This window comes from Varroa destructor, unplaced genomic scaffold, assembly GCF_002443255.2.
Source record: "Varroa destructor unplaced genomic scaffold, Vdes_3.0 BEIS01000004.1, whole genome shotgun sequence".
Taxonomy (NCBI): domain Eukaryota; kingdom Metazoa; phylum Arthropoda; class Arachnida; order Mesostigmata; family Varroidae; genus Varroa; species Varroa destructor.
The window spans coordinates 47,146,077-47,168,362 of record NW_019211457.1 but is presented as its reverse complement, the minus strand read 5'-3'; the positions used below and the strand labels follow the sequence as shown (position 1 = coordinate 47,168,362).

The 22,286-nt window shown below is 39.7% G+C and overlaps 2 long non-coding RNA genes across 7 annotated transcripts; one reads left to right on the top strand and one right to left on the bottom strand.

The window, feature by feature from the left end:
* Window positions 1-440: 440 nt before the first annotated feature.
* On the bottom strand, window positions 441-15,111 carry LOC111249475 (uncharacterized). 5 transcript variants are annotated; one of them, XR_015327620.1, is made up of 4 exons: window positions 14,996-15,111; window positions 10,672-14,099; window positions 2,533-2,735; window positions 441-1,922 (listed from the first exon to the last, which is right to left on the bottom strand). It is a non-coding gene; the product is annotated as an uncharacterized LOC111249475 (long non-coding RNA). The 5 variants fall into 5 exon arrangements; XR_015327617.1 differs by lacking the exon at window positions 14,996-15,111 and adding an exon at window positions 14,253-14,509; XR_015327618.1 differs by lacking the exon at window positions 14,996-15,111 and adding an exon at window positions 14,183-14,443 and having other exon boundaries at window positions 10,672-10,895.
* On the top strand, window positions 14,664-19,576 carry LOC147756292 (uncharacterized). 2 transcript variants are annotated; one of them, XR_015327623.1, is made up of 3 exons: window positions 14,664-14,817; window positions 15,003-15,128; window positions 15,876-19,576. It is a non-coding gene; the product is annotated as an uncharacterized LOC147756292 (long non-coding RNA). The 2 variants fall into 2 exon arrangements; XR_015327621.1 differs by lacking the exon at window positions 14,664-14,817 and having other exon boundaries at window positions 14,918-15,128.
* Window positions 19,577-22,286: the final 2,710 nt, after the last annotated feature.

Below are 22,286 nucleotides of genomic sequence, written 5' to 3'. Positions count from 1 at the left end.
CGCCCAGTCACCCCCTAAAGCAGCTATCCTTGCAGGATCTAGAGTCCTTCTTAATCGTAGAGTTATACCGCATTTGCACAAGTGTACATATGTAGAAGCGGCACCGTCCGTTTTGGGTATTCTCCCAACGGGGCTATCGAGCAAGCTATAACAACCGAATTTCTTTCCGCCGTTCCGCTTGCCCTGTTCGGGGAGATACTACGAACGACTGCTTATCGGCTGTAAATTCTTCTGCCAAAAACATTGTATAAAGAGGCCGTCAAGTGTGTCGCTGTTGCGTTCTGATGAGTTTCTGCTAGAAACTCTTGTTGGACGAAGTCTCCGTTACCTCCGCCTCAGGCACCTTGTTTCGACCCATAGATCCATGCAGTGGTCCCCCTTCTTCGAATCGACCGGATTTTTGCTCTACTCAAGTCTACGATGATGAGAATTACGACGCAACTCCAAACTATCTTATTCGTGACGAAAATGAAATGACATTAGCCGGATGCTTTTATTTATTTAGGTTTTATCTAAGGTAAAAAAATTCCAAAAAAAATAGAACAAACGAATACATTTTGAACTAAACGTTTCTTTTAGCGGACGCGTAACCATAGGGGTAAGTTGTTATAAGATTTGAAAGTATGAAAGTGGTCTACTTGAATTTAAGGTTGACTTGAATATTACATTAAATGTAGTCAATCGTAGAACGCCACAAAAATTGATAGGCCCGCACAGTACATGACGTTCGACAAAACTGTCCAACTAAGTTAGAAATTGGAAGGCCCAGCAATCTTCTAACGCGTTGTTGTTTGAAAGCGACATCTTTGACTCTTCTGTTGCAGTTTTTTCATAACGCATTTAAAATAGCTCCTTACTTTTTGTGCCGAATCTTGACGATTCGCTAGCAGGCGAAGATTCTAACTTCAATTCAATATTCAAGCCTCACTCAATGCAATTTTACGTCCCTCCTAATTTACGATAACATTGAAAAATATAAAAATAGACATACGCTTAAAAACGCGTGCCTCGAACTTAGAATTTATTTAGCACGAATAACACTAGTAGCTATTATTCGTAGTATTGACGAACTCATATTTCGTTTGACCACCCCGACGCGTAATTTTTACAGTATCATTAAGCTTTATTATCACTACAGCTGTTTGTTTAAGCTTTTAGAGCGTACTAGTAGTAGTACTGGTTGTACCAAACAGTTTTACGGGGAAGCTTTACGAAAATATACGTCCAGTTTTAGATAAATTGCCAACGTAGTCAGCTGGTCAACGCCGTGTGTACATAACAACGCCAGACACAAATGCAAACAATAATCGTTGAAGATATGCACATAGTTTTGATTGGAAGTTGCCATTCTTTGCAATGGGATTGATAAATCATCATTATGACAATACGACATACGTTGCGCAAGCAGCGAAACACTCATATACTATCTGTGCATTCTACACTTGAGCATCAATTTTGATAGCCCCATAACAGTTGTTGAGGCACACACGCTATACACAAATAGTTTTGGTCTTTTCTACTAGATAGCTTTGATAAAACATAGTTTTTTTATGGTCCTTTGCCGTTGTAGGGCAGTCGATTTGATTTCCGACGTATGCGTCAATGCACAGGCGTTACAGCAGAGAACAAATAATCCATTCTGTATCGCATTGTCAGCTATCGTCAGACATTGCCTACTTAGACAACAATAATATGTAGATATATAATAATAGATAACGGAATATGTATTCATTGACGGCAGCTTTTCGCGAGAGACACTTCAATGAATACTACTTTAGACAAACAAAATATAAACAGCGTCAGTTATCCGTAGGTGGACTTACATGCAAAATATCGTATCATATAAAAGTAGCCTTTGTATATATACGAATGTGTTTCCACACATGATCGTGAGTTGTGTTACCGTTCTCAATTTAACTTCCCTGGAAAAGTGAGAAAATAGAATTTTATGTAATGAGACATATTTTTAAAATTGAGTATTAACACCTCAGTCTTTGTGGGTCAATTATGCAACGGTAAAAAAACAACCAAACAAAGGGAAATAAATCTCTCAGAGATATTTGCTCAAATCAAGCTCAGAACTATTTGCGTTGTACCAAAGGGTAAACACTTCTTTGCAAAGTCTCTTGAGATGGAGTCCCTTCCTAAAGCATTAAAAAAATACTGGATTGAAAAATAGGAAATAAGGCGTTTCTGATTTAGATTTCATCTGAATCTCTATTAACAGAAGACTTGTAGTCATAAATCAGTTCCGATAACGACTAAGTAATCTGAAAAAATTTAACTTCGTTTTGGAATATTGGAGAATCCTACTATATTGTATATAAGTTTGGGGGGTCCTCGTGATAGCCTAGTGGGTGAACTACTTTTTCGCTAATCTTAGAGACACGTTGTTGTCTAGGTTCGAACCCAAATATTGATAGATCGCGTCTAGAGCTGGAAGCCAGCTGCCTGACTGAATTCCTAGCGGCGATACCGGGCGCAAAAATCGAAACATAAAGAAAAGTTTGTCACGGGGTTGTGTAGAATTACCTTCTAATGCTTATGCAAATATCCTTTGTGCTATTTCATGTCGAAAGCGGCATCCAGGTGTGCACTCCGCATGTAGATATGAAGAGCTTCCGCGCAAAAACACCTAGTTTTTGTTTAATCGATTTTAAACTGTAGATACTTTCAATATCAATAGCCGTGTTCGATAACCTGTCCGAATTATTGTATCTGGAGAGAATTCGCAGCTTAGGAGTTTCAGAAAGATAAAAACAAGGCAAACATTAACCGGTAATAACGACCAAGTTATAGCTTAATATACATCAATAGTCGGTATTTTTTCTCAATCAATATCAGCATTTTTCTGTATTACGCTCGTGTGGTACGCCGTTCTAGCTTCGGGCTAACTTTTCTCAACGAATGCTTTAGGTACTAAACTCCCAGGTTCGTCGCGTCTTTCTTGTTGCTGAACTTCGCGTAAGTTTATTCCATCGTTGTCATAGTAAGCGAAAAAGTGTACATTTATGTATCGCACGTATTTCTAAAGGCACACGTTTCGTCAGCGATTCCTATCTATATTACTACACTTTAATCGTTATTTCTAAACCTCCCGAGGCTCTTTTTTTTTTTCATATTGTCTACGCGACGGTGTGTAGGCACTTTCAACATTTGTTATTTGAAAGCTATATAGTGCAGGTTCAAGTCTATGACTGTTTTCCACCAAAAGTGGATGTGTATCGATTCGGATTGCTTATTACTTTTCCAATTCAGCCGTCTTCTATATTAAATCGATTTAGCTGGAAGAGTTTCCATCATCATCGGTATGATCCTGAACTATCATTAGTGTGACATTGTGCTTATTCCGCTAAAGAATCCTTTACCGTGTGCCTATTGCTGCTCGAAAGTACTTTCTTGTAATTCACTATCCGGAAATTCAGGTGCAATTGGATGCCCCATAGTTTTGGTGTTTTCGTACGTTAGGCCATGTACCGCTATGACCTTCTGGTAGCGTTGGATATCTGGAACCTGCTTCACGCCCACAGCATATGGGTATGGGGTGACCCAGGTGCTTTGCACGACTTTTCGACCCATGGTTTCTTCTGTTGTAAGATGAAGTTACGGTGCGTAATGTCTAGATATTCGTATAGTATTTAATATACTGAAGTCGTTCGAGCATTTGCAGAGCCGTACCGAGCATAGATCCCTAAAGGGCCTTTGGCTATTTCTACTGTGTAAACAAATTCTCAGAATCACCTTTTTGGTATAGCATCTAGCATTTTCCCCCACTACAAAGTTTAGCCAGGGTGGGTATTACCGGACTCATCTATAGTTTCTCCAACAGACCTATAACACGGTACAGTGACAACATTGCCAATCTTAAAGTTCTTAATGTTCCCATACTCAAGATTAATATGACGACGCATCCAAAGAGATGTACATTGGGCATCCAAACTAGTAATTTCATTTTAGAAAGGATTTAGTGTCAGTTGAAGTAGTACTTCATTTGCGTTGTCATCTGTTAATAATAATAATCCTAGCTCAAACCCGTTTCTCTAGAAGCATTCAGTACTGGAAGCTAAATGATTTCTATGGTCTTGTCGCTTGTTTTTGTAATCCATTTATATTCCGCGCTATTATTCCGTCGATCTCGAACAACCCTGTTTTGGTTTTTGATTGCCTCGAGTTCTCCTAACTCGTATCCTGTTTGCCATGATTTCTGATTTGTTTTCGTGCCGTCAGCGGTCAGATGACATTCGTTATCTTTTTTTTTTTTAACACAGACGCTCCGGAAGTTGGCTAGAAAAACAGGTAGTCTAAATACTAAAGTTTTACGTGAACCTAAACTTAACTGTGTGAAAATTACTGTGAAGTTTTCCAAACTCAGCCGAAAATACAGTTTAGATTAGTAACGAAAGTTTCTGGACAAAGACGACTAACTAAATTATATATTATAAAATAAAATGGATTTTTTCAGATTTAGGCCAAGTGCATTCCTCAGGTCTTTTACACAATTCTCTTATATTTATATAGGAAGCCCATCACAAATGGTGATTCGCGGTTTTCCTTAATGCGTATATTGTATATTATTCGTTAGTTTAAAGTCGTCTGATCACAAATACCTCAAAAGCTCTCTGTTCAAAACAAAATACGCTCCTGCCAAGCTCTTTGATTTTCCCGAGGCTCACTTCACGTACGTCTACAATCGCCGTTTCAGCCAGTGATATCTTTTCGCGCAAGAGCCTCGTACAAAAGTGGACAAACGTTTATAGTCAAAGCAGCCAGAAGATGATGTCACATGCTTACCCGCAGCACCCCCGCAACCATTATCAAATGAAACGCATTAGTAATCAAATTTTTGATCCAATAGGTCAGTACCTCTCTATTCATTTGAACTGTCAACGTTAGCACTCTTATCGCCTCGTTTAACGTAGTATATAATTACGATTATTCTACTACAAATGATTGATCACATGAAACAATTTTATGAATAGATTCTCTGTTGCATGGCACCCCCGAGTCTGTCACCTTCTTAATTACTGATCTGTTTTTAGTTCACATGTGACAGAGCTTCTGTTTCAGCTGTAGGGAAAAACAGCGAAAAAAAAAAAACGCGTCGTCGATGGCATTCATGAGCTATTCGACGCGAGAATTGCTTGTTAACCTAGTTTGCATAACTTAACTGTGCTAATGAATAACAGAATAGATACCTTGGCACGTTTAGGATCTCCCAATCTTCGATAAAAGAACCGCGCTAGCGACATATAATTCAAATTTATTATTCATCGATCGAGAATTCTAAGTTATATTATTCATTATATATATATTATGAAAATGAGATTATCTACCTAAATCTATTTGTAGATTTTGTATCCATACGATGTTAAAATTAACAATGGTTGGGCGGTTACCAACGGTGTTAATGGAGCACGAATAAACTTGTCGGCAGACGGTTCCGGATAGTTTTCTGCGCAGTCAACCGCATGACGACCTAACGGTAATCTACGATCGTCACAAATGTTTGGATAAAAGTATTTTGAGTAACAGTTCAATAAACTGCTATTCGAATGATGGCTTCTTAAAGAAACCCGTAGTGGTGGACTGGTAGATGGATGTTAAACAGTGTTTTCGATGGCTGTTACTACTACTTATAGATTGTTATTTTTGTTACGATCATGTAAAAGCTCTTCCTTGGCTTTCTTGGCTGACGGCTAGCAGCGTTCGCTTCCAGAGAAACTGCAACGTGACATCTATCCCTAGTTACTATCAGATAGATGACCATACTGTGTTCTGATATTTATTTCAAGGGAGTCCCTCACATTGTATCTGCCCGACGATCCACTGTGCGCGATGATTTAGTTATTTTGCTATTTTTTCTTTTTTTCTCCTGATACTGTGCATCTTGGATACGTATATTTTGAAGTGGGACTAAGAGGGCTAGACCGAACCACTCTTCTCCTGGCTTCACGCACGTGTCTTCACGATGTTTGTGTGTGTGTGATACTTTCAAATGTATGATTCTGTTACGAGATAGGGTAGGCTCTTTGGTAGGTGTACCGGGAGTTCCCTTGGCCTCCAGGTATCCTGATGATGACTAGAACAAGCCATCAAAAGAATCGGAACACCACCCGTAGGGTAGATATTCTGCACTTTATTCATTCGTTACGTGCATAGTATCTATAGGTCGAGCATTTTTAAGTCGATGCGTGTAGTTCTTTGCTTTAGCAGCAGTAACTTACTATACCGGGTATCGCAGTATATAACTGCGTGTATCAACAGTACCAACAGCCAAAATCAGTTAGACGGCCAACCCACTCGCTTGTACGTATGCTACTTAGTAGCTTGATATTTCATTACCTCTGATAGGTCTGTCACTTCACAGGTTCCAAATAAACGCAGTGGCCACTACCGAAAACCTCTCCATGTAAGTGCCCTACACTTTACCTAGGACACTGAATGAATATACAAATGTGATCACAAAATCAATACCCCTGCGTTACTTCACTGAATATGAACTGGCTTATCCTTTCCTAGCGAAGGGACAAGCGTTTAGATCACCTACGATTGCCTGATACTGCTCTTATCACTCAGGAGTGATCACACTGTGTGCGTGTACATTTTTGAGAAAAACAAGACTGTCCTTACCGAAGGCGCAATGCATGGAAAGGTAACGGTAAGGCCACTCGCAGGGGACACATTCGTTCGCTTACTGATGGAATAGATGGCGCTAGCAGTACTACTAATGTCGCAATGGTTCTTGTCGTTGTTAACGTTTTTACAACTGATATATGTATATATACATATATCCTTTATTAGGTCACTTTCTTTTTTATAAATATGGGTCTTAACATCTATTTTTAAGTGTTGCATATTCATTAAAAAATCGACGTTGAGAAACAGGCATTTGTTAGCAAAATTAGTTTGGTAGACACCATCGATGCAAACCAATAACAATTATAATGGGGACTGATCCATAATTTTTATGGAAAAATTGAACCTTAGAAAAAACGAAGTCAATTTAGGCATTTACTATGTGCCATATATATATATATATATATATATATATATATATATATATATATATATATATATATATATATCAGCCAGTATATAATATAATGCGCCTAATCGTAGAATGTAGGATCGGTACAAATCGGGTAATAACGTTGGAACTGTAAAGCTGTTCCTAGAAACGTTTGCTGTGTACAACTCTCTACTTGAGGCCTACTGAGACTAGCAAATATTTTCGGTAAATTAGAATACAGTGAGTATTATTGAATTAATTGGAACAACTTTTATTGACATTTATTTTGTCTCCGGTTCCGCCGAACTTAATTGATCTATCGAGTTCTCCACACCCTTTTGATCCTATAGATATTATCGGATGTAATTGTCAACGATAGGTTGTTTGTCATTCGAAGCGTTCGACCATCGACGTGCTATTTCGCATTGGATTGACGCAAGCGTCCCGTTTTCGCATCTTAAAACTAATCGCCCCTGTCGGTTTTTTTGCTTTACTGTTGCGCTTATTGAAATCTGTACGCTCTTTTCAATATTCTAGCAAACTGTAGTAAGTAGAATGTCAACGTGTTGACTCGGTACTTTTTCGTCATATATTATGAGTATACTGTATTTGGACATATTTAAATTCGTATTATCAGGAGGAAAAAAAGCAGTAGAATTGAGCTACAACTGTACGTAATACACACTGATGCGTACGCAGAAGAAGGCCACCGATTGTCGTAGTTCAACAAACTATTGTAGCTGGGGCATTGAACAATGCTCGTTCGTGAATTAAATGCTTTATTATCCTATATCAAAGGAGATTGCTTAGCCTTTTACGATTATGTACCTAATACCTCAGTCCTTGGTAGTATAATTATGAAGGTTTTGCAATCATCACGGCTGGTGATAGTTTGAAGAATGAATGTCATCTTCAAGATTAATAGTTGACTAATGTATGGGTCGAATTTCGAGAACGTTTATTGCCACTGTCGAAATAAAGCGAATAAAATAATATCAGCGAAACAGCTAGAACATTTGTTGAGGAGGATGAGAGTTATGGTCGTCTAAATGTCGACGAAGTTCCAGTTAATTTTTTATTATGAGTCGGAACACCCAGCTACTTGCGCAGACACACTCTATTATAGGATGTGGAGTCGGAAAAACCGTGGGAGTATATTTAATAGCCAAGCTTCAGATTTCTAAAACAAGCTGCTTCTCGAGGCTGATTTCCGAACAGGAGCTCTTAAACATAACAGCTGAGGTTACTAACAAACATTCAAATTATTAATAATTAACGTATACCTAAACTGATTAGAGGTGATCTTCAAGCTACTCTAGTTTCTGGAATGATTTGTAATGGAATTTACGAGGTCCCTTCAAAGCAAATCAACATAATATATGAGTTATTATATATATATATAATTATATATATATAATAACTATATATATATATATATAATAATTATATATATATATAATATATAAGTGCCAAAGTGTCAACGGTAACAGCAGCGGCCAATCAGTCAACTTCTATTGCGCCCATATTCGATACCGTTATATGATGATGCTAACAACAGGTGGGTGAAGGATGAAGCTCTGATGGCAGGTGGAAAACAGACTTCATTACGCAGATTGTTGTTACTCAACAAAAGGCAATTGCAGTGAGGCTAGTTGTGTTAGGAAAAGTTAAGTGATATAATTATTTTCTCGTTTAGATAACTCTGGAAATTCTTTAGGAAACAAAGACTGACGAATTGTTGAGCGATACATCTAGAGTGTACGTTTTATATATATTAGAACAAAAAATGCTTGAAGCATCTGCATGCGAAAGAAAAATTCACGGCAATCTACTTCAGGTAATATTCCCCTTGTTTAATTGTACAGTTGTTTGACATTGAAGTACAGCCTGCACGTCCTTTTACGGCCCACTGTATTCATACATTTATAAGTGTTTGTCCGCGTCGGGTGAGAGATGCTGTCGTCATAACAGTGATAGGTGTTAGCTTCGCTTGGACGAGGAACGCTTTTTCCTAAAACGGTTATGCCTAAAGTTAAGAGATTCTATATCAAAAATGAACTGTCGTAAAAAAATGCGATAGGCTGAAAGGCGCTTTTGTTAAGGCAATTTGTGGTTGTTTTCAATATGTACTGCCGTAACAGTACGGTTTTAAATCGGCTAGGTAGGTGTGGCCTGAAGTATTATTAATCGTTCATTCTAGAATGTTCTCCCTGTATTCTTTAATCAGCACTTGGCAGGTACAAGTGACATAGGCATTGGACAACGAAAAGAAATCCAGTCTGTTATTTCCTAAATTTTTGAGTCGGATATTTGGCCTCCCATGCAACCTGTTTCTGCTGCTTTTGACTTATTCATTACATTTTTTATAAAGTAATAACGAGTCAAACATCCCTATCAGTCCATGGACCTATTTACTGAAAATTTTCAGTTTACTTGCAACTAGAAGATTCAGGCTAGCAGAAGCCTAATTTCCATTAATGCGATAAATATTTTTGGTCGACTAAATTATAAAGGTTATTTAGCAAGCCGATGATGATGTGGGCGATATGATGTTGGCTCTTTTATACCTTAAAAATGCGTCGGCACGGACAAGACCGAATGAATTCCATGCGTTTCCATTCGCTACAAACAGAGTTAGACATGAAAATGGCTGGCCGGTGAGAATCCAAATGCACAGTTCCCAGTATGAGATATGCATATAATGGATCTTTTTTACCGAAATTCGCAGGTGATCGATTACAATGCCCTGGTCTTAGTCCCTTACACAATTTAGAAATGATAGGCAGAAATTTTTGGTACGCGTGATTTATGATGAAAGTTACTGAGTCCTTGTTAAGATGGTTGCGTTGCATCAGACATCTATCAAGACTACAACGATGGGGCTCAAATTGCTGACGCTCAACATCTTGCCTTCCCCTTTTTGAAACGACAGGGCGTTATAGGGGTAGATGGCGGGGTATGAAGGAAGTGGCACCTCTGTTGCTTTACCGATCCCTATGGCAACGAACGCCACCGTTGATATGAATGGTGGGGGAGAGAACTTCGCGCAGTCGTTGTGTGCACTCAACGACGTTGCCTTCACACCCGTGGCAGCAACGAAGCTCACGACGTACGGCGCGCATGATATCGTCCATAGGATAGTATATGCCAGAGCTCACTCCCGTGAGCTGTACTGACCCTTGCGGAATGCGGGGTGCTCACTTACTCATAGGCGTTTTGCCGCACGGACGAGAGCGAAAGTTTTAGCGTGGCTAATGACTCTCACTCGTAGCGTTAGCTCGTGAGGGCAGCGGTGTTGGCGGCAGCAACAGCAGCAGAAATTCTAGATAACAGCCATCAGATCGTGCATAGCAGAAAGCAATGGGAGGTGTGGTATATAGCGTGCGGAGCTACGATGAACTCCATGATTGGTCTCGTGCGCGTTGTCAGGAGAAGACAACTAGGAATTCTAGTAACGTAGGGATCTTTTATGTTAGGTTGCCGGCGACCGACATTTGCCAGTAGCCTTCCGTAATCAGACCTACAGGGTACTACAGGGACCATTAACCGTTTGCCGTCTGCAGTTTGCCCCTTTCCAGCATAACTGAACTATTCGCTCCTGAGGTTTACCCAAAGAAGACTTGGTGAGGAGGAGGACCCCCAGACTCGTGACAGCGACTCACCCGTGTATCCGCTCGCCGTCGTTGTCGCTCTCGTATCTACAAACCGCTTTTTTTCTCGACCTGTTGCTATTACAGTAGAACTCGAGCTCCTTCAGCAAAGTATCAGGCAGAGCGCAGGCCTAAGGCGGAGCGGACGTTCGCAGGGCGACGAGACTCTCGAAACAGGTGGCGCTCGAAGAGACCCTTACTTCATATACTCGCATCAGCCATTAACAGACCGGCCGCTACGAGACAACGACAAAATATGAGGCTTCGAACGTTAGAATACGACCTTTTCGTAATAATAGTTAGCGTAGCGATTGGTTTCATGGCTGTACCTGTAAGAATTGTGTGAAAGAAGCTTCTTGTCAGAAATCATGCAAAAATATTGGTAGCCAACGGCAGCAGCAGTAACAAAACGAACGAGATTTGAGGATCTCACTCCAAAACTCGCAAAAAAACACATTTTAATGAGTGCATTCATGAGTAAACCGCGAAGCTGGTACGCAAAGGCTGCACAGAAAATGAAGTGCCGACGTTCGGGTCGTCCAACTGTAGAACGGAAACTCGCATAAGTCTACAATAAGTCAAATTTCATGGAAGGAAGAAGGTTAGTGGTAGATAGATGAGACTAAATTACCTTTAGAAATAGAGATTCCATAGGGGAAAAATATAGCCATAGATAAAAAAAAAAATACTCAGGACCATGCTAAATTCAATATAGCTTGTGGAACCGCAGTTTTGCCGCGAACTTCTTGATGTTGATTGCGTGTCGACGTTCACCGGTCTACAAACTAATTTTCTCGTTAGCCGTTGTCTACAGTTCAGTATTGTTGATTTAACAAAGTTAATTTACGACAGTTGTGTCACGTAGCAATCAAACGGATAGGCTTGAAACTTGAATAACTGGAAAGCAGCGAAGCTCACCCTTCAATTTCACTTCTTGTTTGGTGTCCTTTTTTATTAATTATTATTATCTATTACGCTCTGCGCGCGCAGTTCCATTTCGTCACAATCGTAACTTACCTCCATATAAGAGATATTCAAGTGTCGAGCTAGAAAAACTAAGCTAACTCGGTTGTGTAGTAACTTAAAATATTCGAGTTCCGAAAAAAGGAACTACGGCATACGAAAGCATTGTAGAATACAGCCGCACCCGAAGTCGCATTTGTTATTCGAATATAGATTTTATTTTCATAGCTACTCCAATTTTTTTTTACCGATACTGCGTTTTACAGTACGAAACACAAACATGTAAGTCTGTGGACCTTAAAATTAAGTACGGTTCTGATCAAAGGCAAAAAAATAAGTTTCTATTGTATTAGTAAACCGCTCCTGTTATGAACAATCATTGCAGTCGTGCGCAGTTGTTGACCCATAGCATTTACCTACCAGAAATACGCTACAGTGGTTACGGCGAAACTTTAGCTGTAAGTATTGAACCCGGTAAGAGGAGAAGCAATGCTTTAATGTTTAAGAAAAACATATTTTTTATTTTAACACTTAAGTGATTTTTTCCTATCTCGTTTCTATTGGACAAAGCTTTCGGTTTCTAACGTAATTGTGTGGCATGTATATGGAACGGACAGCTTATTTCTGAACCTTATTATATGGTCTGCGATAAGTAGGTCCGAAAAAACGGTGAGGTACTCTGGGAAACAGCAGCAAGTTCATACTCCTTTTATTGGCACGAACACCTTGTATCGAAACACATCTATTATTAGCACCACATGAATTCTCAAAAAGGTTATTCTCGTTTATCGAACAAATCTGCTTTCGTGAACAAGCTGACTTCTTGTAGTAACTCTAACGCAGCAATCGTAATTGAATGCAGGAAATGAAATAAAGTTTGAAGCAGTGCTTAACCGCAGTTAAGCACCACTAAGCAAAATATCGAATCAAAGTTCTGTAATAAATGAAAGTTTGTAGTTGAGATGAACTTAATTATTTAACTTTATATTCAGCGAGGGTGGGGTACTGACGTCGAACATCAGGTAGCTGCCCCCGACGTGTCTAATTTTATTGACCCATTTAAATTTCTTAGTATTTAAGCATCTATCGGCAATCTAGCTTAGTCATGCCCTCAACGGGGTATTACGTTAATTCAGAGATTAGCCAATGATATTAATGAAAAGCCTGACTTCTTCAAATAACGGAGTCTATAGCAATTTTCCCTACTAGCTTTTATTGGATTTCCAAATAATCCGATAACTTCGAGACGCTGCACCACAACTTTCAGCCAGCCATCGAAACAATGTTTTATGTGTAAACAAAATACTAATCATTATTGGTATTTAGTGCTTTGTAACCAAAGGAGTATATTCCGTGAAGCAGTGGCCTTAGGAATTCTAAATCTATGGTCGAACTAAATGCCTTAAGATTGAGATGAAGCTGCTCTTATGCAAATCCGTATTGGTTTATTTCGTCTGGTGGCCAATAGAATTGAATGTGTGTTGGATAATGTTCTGATTTGCCCGCCATGGCGTTTATTAGATCATGCTGTGAGATTGTGACTTCCGACAGTCGAATTGTGCTCTATAGCTAAATCACCTGAACCAATAATGAAATGTTTAAAACTGCCACAATTAATGAACATTATGTTGCGTTGATTTTTGAGGGCAGGACTCTTTTTACTGGTGATTTCTAAATAGTTTTAGTGACTCCAGGACATAGCTGTGAGTTCGGCTATTTGCTGTGGTGTCCTATCTGTTTTTGAACAAGCAACTTCACTACTTTGGCTCTTTAAAACCAGATGATATATCTTTGCCAGTCATATACCAGACATGGACTACGTCGTAATGAACCGTTACGAGACCTGGAGACAGTTGTTTTTTTTGCGATGATTGTGGACCATTGATACTCTGACGAAATAAGTAACGGCATTACATCGAATGTGTATTTAAAGCGAGTTGAGATGTTTTGATCTGAACCGTGCAGACGAGATCGTCCGGAGGTCGGCGATTCTGCTTGAATTATTTGATAGTGTGTTAGTTTTCATATGTCATTTGCGTATCGATGGAATTACAGGTAAGTACGAGCCCTTTATCTACAAAACTTCTACGACAATTGTCTCGAATTGTCCGCCCATGGCGATAACTGTATCCCCTGACTTACGTTTCACTCGCTTTCACAACTTTTTTGTTAGTAATTTAGTACCTCATCGTTCTTACACAGTTGCTTACACGGTAAAAAGGTTGCTTACGCATGCCGTTTTAATGACTACACCTTGAACAAATATCACGTAACAGCATGTATTAATCCGCGACGTCCGAACAGTTATTTCTAGTCTGTCAAAAACCTCGCTAAATTTAAGATCAAAGCTGGGACTTAACGGCAAGATGGCTTCTCTATGTTACGAGTTTTAGGTCCGTTATCGCCGTTAGGCATTTCACCAAACAGACGGTTGGCTGTCAGCACGAAATTAAGTGGCTTGATGCCCGGGTTTGAACCTAGAACACAACATATCCCGAAGATCAGCAGAGAAATACATTACATAAGCAAACTATGTACGACTGTAAGTACCAATACTTACCAACAGGTTTCCACAGATCCCGTTTCTACTACAAATAAACATATGCCAGAACATCTTTGTAAGCGCTTACCATACTATTAGTTTTACATCATTTTCACCGTTCATAGTCCTTTGGCAAGCGTGTCTAAGGCAAACTGTAAGCGTGTGCATATTTAACACTACCACTTCATATATTGTAGACCCGTTTTACAGCTTAGCAGAGGAACTTAACGGATCATCATGCTGTAGTAGACCGAGAAACGAGACTCACAAGCTTACTGTGGGGTTCTCTTTATAGAGGCCATTTCCCTCTTACTCTCTTTCTTTTTCCCAATTTTCAATCGCCTTTTCTATCCTAAGTGTCTAATGTGAGAGTCTCGTGAGAAATAATGTGAAGGCCCATGTCCTGTGTCTCTCTGTCGCCTGCTTGATATCGATAGTGATAATATTGTCACCAAGGTGTCTATCAGGTCCAGTGTGTCACAGATGGACCTGGCCTAGCAGCAACAGCGAAGCATTGTCGCTTCAAAACAACGATGCGTCGAAAACTTGTCTGGAACGAGAAACTAGTGACTCGTTTCGCAAAACCCCCCAAAAGTTCTTTCTCCGTGTAAAAGCGTTGTTTTACTCGATCACGCACCCTTCGTGATCCTTAGGTAACGGCTGATATTGGGCTGTAATAGTAAATTGCTTATATTAAAGCGCTCTCCCTACGCTGCCATTGCTGCGGCATACAATTTAGATTAACTGCATAGCGTGTGTGTTTCTCGGTTCGCTCATTTGTTGAGTACGTACAACTATTGTGTGGCTTAGTACAGCATGTGTTGGATTCACCTTTCAGTAGGATCGATCTTGAGTGTCAGTTCCCTCCCACTGCAGTGCGCGGGGAATGCCGTTCGTGTAGCTGGCGTGCATCTAGTTGATATAATCCAACCGAGGCACACTAGCTACTTGATACAACAGGCAGGTAAGCAACATTGCCTGCTATTTATTAGACCTGTAATAGAGCTAGACTTGTGTACTGTTTCCAGCTTGTAGCCACATCATAGATTCTAGCAAATGCGAAGCTGTGTGTCTGCGTGAGAAAACGATAGCGGCTCACAATGTTTCCCTAAGAAGCTCTCTTTTTAATAAAGCTGTTCTATGGAAATTCTAGACTACTGATGTGTAGGAAAGTAACTTCCAGGTACCCTGCTGCTTGAACTGGATATTCAAATCAGTAAAAAAAAAAACTCATAATTTCATAATGGCGTAAAGAAACTATAAAGCTCTTATAAAGGCAGTTCTTTTTCTATCGGACTGATGTGATGCTGTGTATTCAGTGGATATATTGTACATATAATATCCATTATATAAGCAGCGACACTTACGCGGAAGACCCATCTTCATTTTTAGACAGTCACTATGAACTATTTGTCGCTTAAACAGTTGGTTACTATGAACAGGCAAAAAGGTAGCAAAAGGTTGTATTATTAAAAAAAGTGATTAGTAGACTCTTGGTTCGTTCAGTACCTCACTCCCAAGCGTGTATCGTATCCCGCTACCTATTGAAGAAAGTATGACATTAATAATTATAATTTTTTTTATAAAGAGTCGAGTCGAAGAGGACGACATTGTACCACAGCAAGTACATTGACTTACCAGTGCTTTAAAAATGTGCCAGTTAAAAACCGTTATAATACTAGAAACTAAATAGATTTTTCGATGTTTTCAGATTGACCTGGTTAGAACACTGTTTTCGAAGGGTGGCCTCATCATTACCAACACACTTCCTTTTTTCCAATGATCTAACGTGAATTTATGCGGTCAATAATAGCTCAGTCGCATTTGTTTTACCGATACCGGACACGCTTCAAGACCAAAATGTACCGTTTTTATCTACATATTTCTTTGACTGCTGCCTCTTGGAAGACTTGTGATTTTGTTGTTGTCCCTTCTATCGTCCAACAATAAATCACTGTCTTCTTTTGGCACAGCCTCACTCAGCGTTCAACCATACCACAAATCGTTGTTGTATATGTCAGCCATTTAAGGCCATAAGGTAGCTTCACGAAGTGTCCGTCAAAGAAGCTCATTTACTACGATTACGAGAACACTCGGAATTTGGCGGAATACAGGCAATACAGAGCTAGGAGGAGAGCTAGAGACCTGGGAGGAGGTGAATATTATCAAATAAATCAACAAATAGTGAGTTTGTTTACAGCCGCTCGCAGCCGAAACAACAGTAATGGTTGCATGTGTCATGTATAGTATGAATAACAGTTCAACTTCAACGGATAGAGATTACATGACAATGGTGCTTGAATAAGTAGTTGCAAATAACATGATCATATAAATAGCATGTTCCCAATATAAGCCAAGGTAACTGCAAGGTATCAATATGTATTACACAACAATGGGCTTAAACGAACGTAGTATTCAGGTAGTACTTAGTAAAAATGAATGGAGGTTGCTATACAGTTTCAACAACAGCCTTTAGTAGTTGGTCTGTGGAGGCTGTGATAAGAAAATATCGGTGAAACTGATGACGAAAACCTTTCACTTTGCCGTGTACGGTATCTATCCACGGCAATGCCTTTGAACTCCGCAAAACTGCACTTGACCCTTTGTATCAATCGACTGCTATCTCAGACTGCGATAGAAGGTATTATTTTGATGATATTTTGATCTTAGAAAGACGAGTGGCAGTTAAAGATAAGATTCTGGAATGGATACTTTCGAAGTATCGGAATCTGGGGTATATGTATTATCTTTCATACGTAATGAACAAGTTCTATAGACAGCTGGGTTACCCTTTGAACAATTCTCCACAAGATCGTCTTGATGTCAAGACCGTACATCGGCATATGTGACGGCCGCGATCCGCGTTGGAGCTGGTAGTAAGCACGGAGGTCTGACGTAGTACTGACAGCTGCCCCGCGTTCTAATTAGTGCTTGTCTATATGTTGTACTATAATGTTAAGTAGAAAGCACGCCACGGATTCGATCCTGGTGCACAACTTCGAGGATCACCACACCTTGCGCCACACTGAAAGATCGGAGAAGACCCTGCTCTGTCTCGAATTTGCAACACGTCGGAAGTCAGGAAAAGATCTATTGCGTCGATGTTATGGATCACCTCCAAGAAGTCGATCATTACAAATACTTGGGCCACAAGACCAGCAACCCTGCGTAGAACTAGTCGAAATCTAGCTTTACGTCCCTATACCTCCATGTTAAGGATCAGGACGATTCATGCCACATCGAGAGCAAGGATCATCTCTGAATTTTGGTGCACAGGGCCGCGTTACATATGATACTGCAATCTTTCATCCAAGGAAGACATTCATGCTGTTCTACTCTCTCGTGAACTTTGTCCTTTCGTCGTATTATACTCCGAACTTAACCAAATCATTGGCACGCTTATCGGCAGGTTTCTTCGTTCTGGAGTAGCGGCCACTGTACTGCAAGTAGTGGTATCCTAACATTTGTTCACCACGATCCGAAGGCCGGATTTCGATACTATAAATTAACGCCCCATCCAGGTAGTTCAAAATGCAATGCTTCCTGCGTAAAGAATGTGTCTTATTTAGCACTTTTTTGTCTCGTGATCGAACTGCAGTAACGGAATTACTATAGTAAACATTTAATTTCCGAAATAATTAGAACTAAAATTTGCTTCACGTTCTTTCACGTTTTTGCTAACCAAAGCATTTTACGTAATTATGTTCGATTTTGATAATTAGTCTCAATTAAGTTAGTAAAATCAACTCTCCATGGAACGGTCACGTGTGAGGTCGTAGCCATAAAATCGATATTAACGTTATTTTAATATCACTAGATCATTGCCCTCGGGAAAATGGTTTACATTTCTATTTACCTCCTTTGTTTATCGATCACTGCTTTTCATGCACAGAAAAGCGTTCGACTATACCTCGAAACCTCATACTTTGAAGAATGAGGTTCCATTTCCGTCAACAACAGAAATCGGAAGTCCAAAAAATAAATAAGAGTGCTTGAGGTGGCAGGGACTTTTTAACGGCGAAATTCACCACTGTTATGAACGAACTTATAAACTTTACAAGTATCGCAGCGGAATAACCGATGTTTTAGAAATGTATGTAACTTACCTTACACATGCAAAGATGCTGATCTATTGAACTAATGAAGTTATATAGGCATGCCGGATTATTCAACTAGCTCACCACGGCGTCGGAACACATTTGTATATACGACCTATATAATATATACATGCGATCTTCTACACGTGTCCATTGATCAGTGCTGTCAAGCAATGTTGAAAATGTGCAAAGTCCTGAGATGTATACAACGAGATCAAACTTAATGGAACGCGCCAGTCAGTTAGCAACTGGTTACGGAAATGCCAAAAAAAAGTCTGCTATTCAAGATCTTGCTCTCATTATCGGCCTCGGTGCATTTCCGCGTCAGACATTCATTTTCCTTCCATCATTCGATGTTGTCGACTTTGTAGTTCGTTTTCGCACATCGTCAATTGTAATACAAACATTCGCGATAAACCAGCCGGAATCGCATAAACTTCAGCAAACGAACTGTTTTGATGAAGAGTTTTTATCATCTGTTTAGTCTGTTCCGCCATCACTCCTGCCATAACATAATGGTACATGGTTGGTAAAGTTGGTATTAAATTCAGGCGAAGGATCCTGCCGCTCTGGCATGACGGCCCCCTGTGTTCCTTATCCAGGTTCTCGTTTGACACATGGCTCCGTGGCAACCACGGAGCCATGTGTCTTTACGTATTTAACACCGACCGTGTTGACCGTGAATTTGGTGAAGATGGAGATGACAAAGTTTAGAAGGAAAAGACCTACGTTATCGTTTTGAGTTCCAGTAGTGAGACCTTTCAAAACTCATCTTAGAAAGTAGCGAAGATGGGTGGTGATTTCGATTTAGCCGCAGTAAGAAGCAATGAATGGAAAAAGCAAACAGATATGTCGTGACTCGTTTTACCGTGTATGGGCCCTGTCCACAGGAACCGAAATCCGACAACCCTAACGATACAAGAAAGTAATCCAGATACGGGGAAATGTCAGAGATATTAGGCTACTAGTTGCTCCCAGGTGCCGCATTTAGGACATTTGGCTTCCTTACGAACTCAACAAGGATTATGAAACCCATATGGCGCGAATCGATGTAATATACTCGTCCTGATTTTGGGATATTGAATTGTTGATCTGTGTAAGTCTTTGACTACGACGAGCAAAGGCAAATAAATTAGATTAGATAAATTGATTGGTAATTACAATCGATTTGTTTCAAACACTTGCATTGTATATTGTTACAGCTTGTTGCTGATAAGATTGAGATAGACGGTCAGGGGCTATAAGCTTACATCGACGTGAATGATCAACGGCAAACCTATTTAAGTTGTCATGCAAATAAATTTTTCTCTGTCTACCTTTGATCGGATTTCTTTTACAAACTGATTTAAGTAATTTTAGGTCAGAGTACTTTAATCGATTTTGTAGCGAAATTCGCAGTAGCAATATCTATTTGAAAACATTATTTTAGGATATGAGTACACAATTGAAGATGTCGCGCGAAAACGTGATTACCTACATTTATACTTTTCGAGGTAACGATTATTTCTACATTTAGGTCAAGAAAGTTTCCAAGCAGCTTTGCCTGGCTAGCAAGAACTTTTTAGCCGGGCAAGCTAGCAACCGCAATAAACGCCACTGTTTAAGTTGCCTACGCGGATTGCTAACCGCCGACCAACATCGCGACGCCCGAAACAATAGAGCCTGTTGGAACGAACCTACGAAGTTCTTCTTGTTTCTGAGGTAGTGAATGCAGAAATTCAAATGCAATTTTTGACTGATCTTTTCCAATCTCCAGCCCCTCTCTCCCTGTCGGAAGTACAAGCGCTGTTGGACGGGAAGGCCCAGATGACCTTTAGGATTTTGGCCAAGGTACAGCCCAAATTCGACAATTTAGCCTTCATTTTTTGATGATCTGTCCAGAAATGTGTGCGTCACAAAGGCAACAAAACCTTGGACCGCTGAAGACCCGTTCGACTTCCGACGCAGAGCGTCGACACTACAAGTTACTCTAACCTAAAACTACTAGTTTGTGAAAGAAAGCAATTAAATCGCGTATTTTTTCTTTAAAAAGTAATAAGACTACATTTTTGTGATTCAAAATCATTTTCCATATCTCCTAGCCGACTCGCCACTGTTGTCCAAAGAGCTTTGTCATAGGTTTGAGCTCTTGGCAATCGAACCCATAAAGGCCAACCTTAGAAAGGAGCTAAAAGCGAAAATTCTAGGAAATCGACAGGGATTTCTTGGTTTGGGTTCAATGAAAAACAACAAGTGAAAGGGGATGAACCGGCTAAATAAACTCGGTTTGCTGCGCATAGGTTCTACTATAAACTGCGTACGAAACCAGGTTTTTACAAGCCCGACTGCACATAGATGCTACAGAAACGAGAGAAGATGTGATAGATATCATGCTGCTCATTGCCTTCTGGCACAGACTTTTGGCAAATCTCTTAAATTAGTTTTATAAACTCGGCAAGACTCGTATAACCCATCTTACGCAAAGTGCCTTAATGGTTCGCTGAATAGATAAGATTAACGCAAGACAAAATTTATCATCATCATTTTAGTGTACCTCGTTCTGTAGCATCGTTTAACACTGACAAACAGGTGACCTTCGTGAGTTGTAACTCCTCACCAGTAAAGATATTCATGCCACTTCGCTGCTAAATTATCACATCATTTATCCGAGCCTGCCAATTTATACCATCAAAAAGGACGACTCCGTCGACGTGAAAACCGTCGACGGTTCACCAGCGAAACAATCCAACCGCCTATCGAAATTTGGTTCATCGACTGTGGGCATATATGTCTCGACACGCACGGCAATCATTCGTTTCGGTTTGTCACTATTCGTCCTAATATCTATTCTATACATCGGAATTGAGATGAATCATTTGTGTTCATCATGGTTTTGCCTGTCCGCAATTTGTGAAACAATTGTATCAGCAACTTGAGCACTGAAATGTTACCCTGACCATAATTATTTACAGCAAACTTGCACAAATTCTAAAACATGCGTTGCATGTGATTTCAAAATTAATTTTAGGTCCGATTTACGTTTCACTACCGTGATAAACTTTGCATAGATTTATTTAATACATAAGATCCAAGGCGATCCAGGTCGGACCATCCGGGATTATGAACTTATGATGAGTATGTGTACATTCATATGAATGCTTATGTGCCGGACAATTTCATGTTGAGTAACGGCTACAAGACATATGCCTACAGGTGCATACATTCCTAGAAGGAGATAATTTTTGTGCGACTGATTTAGGGCCGTGGAGCCATGGGGTCTATGATTAGATTTATAATCATGATAAAAATAGTTTTTAGAGCGTTATAGCGAGAAGGAGTGGAAATGCTATGTGCAAGATGAACCAAATATGTGTGAGTCATAGTGCTGCGTGACCAAGAGCACAAATAATTTGTGTCGGCGCATGAGAAAACTGGTGAAATGAAATGAATATGCATATTTAATGAAACAAAGGACTAAGTAAAACTACATAACAGAATAAAGGATTAATACTGCCTAAAACTTTGTGGCCGTCGCAATAGATTCATACGCAGAGTGGACCTATGTGCATACGTATCAGATAAATGCCTCTTTCGGTGTCCTGAATCATTTCCGGCCATGGAGTATCAGGTGTTGTCGAACGATACACATACTTCTACGGCTTACGTGACAATACATTTCAACGAACTATATGATAAACATCCCTAATAAAAAAAAATGTGTTCCACGCTTTTCGTGATTAAAACAATTTGTATCGAATGATTTCAGGGTATGGCGTTGCAACTGGGCAGTAGAAGATGCATCTTTCCTTAGGACTAATTTGATAGAATGTAAAATATCTCTGTGTATGTGTGCATATCAAATGTTTAGGTGATCGACTATATGGAGAAAAACCATGAATGCCTCTTTTCGTCGCGCCCCTATTAGCGGCTTGTCAGTTTAGTGCAATAAATAATGCAGCTCACAGAAAAATCGTCTTTACTAGAGCTTAAGGTATACTTTATAATAAAGGGAGAATTTACATCGCAGTTTTCCACTTTGCTTTAAG